Here is a 4,958-nt window from a genome sequence, read left to right as displayed (position 1 = left end):
TGCTAGAGCATCCCCAGAGAAGGGCCACAGAAATGATCCACGGAATGGAACACCTGTCCTATGAGAACAGGCTGAGAGAGCTGCGGCTGCTCAGCCTGGAAAAGAGAAGGTACTGAGGTGACCTGATAGCAGCCATTCATAGAGTCATATAATAGAATCATAGAAGGTTGGAAAGGACCTACAAAATCATCTAGTCCAATTGTCCCCCCACCACCATTACTACCACTAAGCTACTAAATCATATCTCATAGCACGTCATCCAGACGTGCTGTTGAACACCACCAGGGATGGTGACTCCATCACCTCCCTGGGCAAGCCATTCCAGTTCCTGACCACTCTCTGAGAGAAAATTTTTCCTGTATCTAATCTAAATCTCTCTTGACGCAACTTGTGGCCATTTCCTCATGTCCTGTTTGTTGCCTGGGAGAAGAGGCCAACCCTCCTCCTCATCACAGCCTTCTTCAGGAAGTTGTAGAGTGCCATGAGGTCTCCTCTGAGCCTCTTCTTCTCCAGGCTAAACAATCCCAGCTCCCTCAGCCACTCCCTATAAAACTTGTGCTCTAGACCCCTCACCAGTTTCATTGCCCTTTTCTGGACACGCTCCAGGGCCTCAATATCTTTCTTGTAGTGAGGGGCCCAAAACTGAATACAGTACTCGAGATGCCGCCTCACCAGTGCTGAGTACAGGGGGATGACTATCTCCCTGCTCCTTCTCGCCACACTATTTCTAATGCAGACCAGGATGGCATTGGCCCTCTTAGCCACCTGGGCACACTGTCGGCTCATGTTCAGCCGGGCATCAACCAACACCCCCAGGTCCTTTCCTCTTTACAGTCTTTCAGCCACTCATCCCCAAGCCTATAGCACTACATGGGTTTATTGCGGATAAAGTGCAGAACCAAGCATTTGATTTTGTTGAACCTTACCCCATTGGCTTCAGCCCAGTGATCCAGCCTATCCTGATCCCTCTGAACGTCTTTGCTACCCCCAGGCAGATCAACACTACCTCCCAACTTAGTGTCTTCTCTGAACTTGCTGAGGGTACACTCAATCCCGTCATCTAGGTCATCAATAAAGATATTAAACAAAATGAACACCTACCTCGGTGGGACACCACTTTTAATGGTTGGATTTAGCTCCATTAACTATCTGCTGGCCCTCTAGCCAGTTTCTTACCCAGAGAAGAGTATACCTGTCCAGGCCACAGGCAGCCAGTTTCCCCAGGAGGATACTATGGGAAATCATGTCAAAGGTTTTCCTGAAGTCTAGGTAGACTACATCAACAGCCTTTCCCTCATCTACCAGTCTGGTCACTTTCATGAACTCATGCTGGCTGGGCCTAATCCCCTGGATGCTAGGCATGTCCATGTGATCTCACCCAAGATGATTTGCTCCATAACTTTCCCTGCTACCAAGGTCAGGCTGACAGGCCTGTGGTTCCCCAGATCCTCCTTACAGCCCTTCTTGTGGATGGAAGTCACGTCCCTAAGCCTCCAATCCTCTGGGACAAGAATAATACCATCCTAGAATCTACTCAGTTTCAAATCTTCAATTAATGATTTAAATTTTATTCTTCTTTTCATGGTAATTCCTGGTCTCTCAAAATTGGATCTAGGAAATGACATTGCTTCTTCAACAAATACTTTTTAAAATATCTGGAAAGTAATTTGAAAAAGTTATTAGACTAAAAGATAAGCTTTTTTAGAAGCTTTTGTAAACAACTCTAACCTCAAATGTACTTAAACATAATAAAATCAAATACTAGAAGAGAAAAAAAAAGATCTTTCCATCCTTCTGTCCTTTCAGTCTTCTATTCCTACTCTATCCTTTCTGTCTTTCCTTTAAGTAGCTTTAAACTATTTTGTTTCAATAGTGAAACTATTTTAAAAGCCATACTTCTTCAGAAAAAAACTGAATGAGAGAAAAATTAATATACAATGATTCATATATACCTTGGACTACCATTCTGAAAATTGTCTAGCTGTTTCTTGGTGAAAACCAATAGATACCAGCAGGATTCAGGCTAGCCTACAAATCTATCCACTCACAATAACTCCCCTTGCGTTACGCATTCCACAATCTACAATGTGATTCCACTTATATTTCAGTTATGCTTGCCTTTTACTCAAAAGTGTAACTATATCTTCACTGTGGTTTGTTATCCAAATGTGTCACTCAGCCTCCAACAGGATTTTCCTTGTAGTGTGTGCTTTACCTTTCTTCAATGCAGTTTCCTGCTTAAAACATAAACTTCAAATATTTAAATCACTACATGAAGGATTTTTTTTTCTTTGTAGAGCTGTGCAGTTTCATAAAAGTTGGCAATGTAAGTGTAAAAAAAATGGAATCTGTTACACTGCCTAAGTGAGGTTTCTACTTCAAATGACCATCAGTGAAAAGTGTTCAGGCCTGTTCTAGGCATGAATATGAACTATTATAAAAATCAATATATATTTACTAAATTGAAACAAGTCATTTGATTAATTTACCCTTTGTACCACTCCACTTTAAAGACTTTATTAAGGTTTTTAGTGTAGGGAAAAAAAAAAAAGCAAAAAAGCAAAAAAGCAAAAAAGCAAAAGCAGTACTTAAAATACTAGCAGTAAATAGCAGTGCTATTTATACAGTTCCATTAAGAAGGAAATGAGTGGAAATGCTTTCAATTGAAATGCATTGAAATGCATTGAAATGCTAATAAGAAGCAAAAAAAAATCCCTTAATTTTCCATGAAGGAAAAGTCATTTCTGCTTATATTAAGTGTCTTTATGAAACATAATATTTCACTTCGAGATTTCTACATGTATATTTAATTTAATAAATCCGTATTTGCATCTTACTAATCAGTATGGCTTTCAGAGATAGTGTCAGCTGTCATGAATACTTGTTACTTCTTTGCATCTCTTCAAGAAAATCTTGTGCCTATGGTGCATAATATAATATTGATTGGAATTAATGTTACTAAGAATAATGAAAAAATATTTTTTTATGGATTGAAAAGTTGACAGACAGTAGGATAAAATGGTCAAAGATATATGTGCAATGAAATTTATGTCTTGGTTCAAAGCCAAAATAATTTTGGACTCCTTCCATTGACTTCAAAGAGTTTCAGAAGAAGCCTTTGTCGAAAGCTGAAAAAAATCTTTTAATACAAAATCTGTTTTCAAATAGTTACGCAAAATAAGAAATTCAGTCTTTCCATACTTTCATACAATCATAAAATCATAGGATATCCTGACTTGCAAGGGACCCATAAGGATCACTGAGTCCAAATCCTGGCTCCAAACAGGACTACCCAAAAATTAGACCACATGTCTGAGAGCACTGTCCAAACACATCTTGAACTCAGTCAAGTTTGATACTATGAGTACTTCCCTGGCAGGCCCTTTCAATGTCTGACCACTCTCTCAGAGAAGAAACTTTTCCTGATACTCAACCTGAACTTCCCCTGTCACAGCTTCATGCGGTTCCCTCAGGCTTTTATTGACATGCACATTGGTAATTGAACTCTAAGTAATATTTTCATTCATTAAGATATACCAAATCTCACCTATTGTATTTATTTACCCAATTTATGCCACTTGAAATTCTCTAGAATACCCAGAAGATCTTTGTAAAGTGTACAATATGACACTGAACTGAGAAGGATAATGTTTGCTCTAAATAGTGCCCAGAGGCCAAATATATATTTTACTATATATTTTGCACAACTGTTGCCTGAGAAAAAAAGGTCTGGGTCATGTAGAAGAGGCAATCTACTCTTGGCCTAATTTCCTTTGGCCTGTGTTTATTATACAGGAAAGATTCAGTGACATTCATAAGGTCATTCAGTTTATGTTTTCTGAAAACCTTCACATAAATGCTATTCTAGAAGTATGCAGTTCACTTTTTAATGTGAAAAATCATAGAAATAGCTATTAATAATAGCTATAATTAATAGCTATATCCAAGATTAGGGTTAAGCTAAGGATAGATGCATCAGTAAAGGGTAAATAATAGATCTATAGGAATGCAAATTTAATTTTCTTAACTCAAATTATGTATTCATGTAATAAACTGGAAGCTGTGTCTCATGTCAGTCACATATCCATGATTTTTGCAAATAGAACTCCAAAGTATTTACAATTAAAAGTTGATGAATTCAGTAAAGATTCAAATTTCCAGTTGAGATGCAGAAAGTTGGGAAATTTGTATTTTACATCATGTGTGTGGTAGCATCATGAAAGCACTTTTTCTTCCTCTGAATATACATCTCCAGTTATCTGGTCCATTAAATATCCATGACATCTCTTTATCTAATTTAGAGACTTAGGATGTTTATATTCACTTTTTATAGGCCTTTGGCAGTACATTTTATTAAAGATTGCAATTCTAGTATATGTCTTTTCTTATGAAAGCTGCTGAAAAAGATGAGGTTTATCTTTGTCTAATTGACTAAGGTTTCAAACCACAACATTTTTCTCAGAACAAATCAATTTACAGTGAAGTAGCCAGAAGTAAGACTGAATTTTTGCAGTTGTTGAGAGGTGCATTTGTCTTCAGTTGGTTCAAAATCTAACCCTAAATACCTACACTTGGCTGATAATTGAAACTCCATTGAAATATAAAACATAACAAGACAAGATACATTTTATTGACTTCCTGAACAACTTTATTGGTTTCACTAACAACCATCGGTAACCTACATCTTATTAGTATATCCATGTGTTACCTCTAACTGTTCCCTGTCTTTCATATAGTAATAATAGCTCTATCTAAACATGATTTTTGTGCAAGATTAGGCACAAAGAAACAAGACCCAACAACTCACAACCTGCCTAGTTTTCTTTGTAATAGAAATAAGCTTCCTACTGCTGGACCTTTAGAACATAGCTGCTTGAAGAGAAGGAGTTAGGAGATGTGGGCTTCAAAATATCCTGCATTAAACTTACCACTTGGTTACCTCATGTTTAATTTCTTTA

The 4,958-nt window shown here is 37.5% G+C and overlaps 1 pseudogene; it reads right to left on the bottom strand.

The window, feature by feature from the left end:
* Positions 1 to 255: 255 nt before the first annotated feature.
* Positions 256 to 4,958, bottom strand: part of LOC122171501 — a 9,117-nt pseudogene continuing 4,414 nt past the window's right edge.

Source organism: Centrocercus urophasianus, unplaced genomic scaffold, assembly GCF_019232065.1.
Source record: "Centrocercus urophasianus isolate 14NV4802_14NV808 unplaced genomic scaffold, USGS_Curo_1.0 seq_9, whole genome shotgun sequence".
Taxonomy (NCBI): Eukaryota; Metazoa; Chordata; class Aves; order Galliformes; family Phasianidae; genus Centrocercus; species Centrocercus urophasianus.
This window is presented reverse-complemented; position numbering and strand designations above follow the sequence as displayed.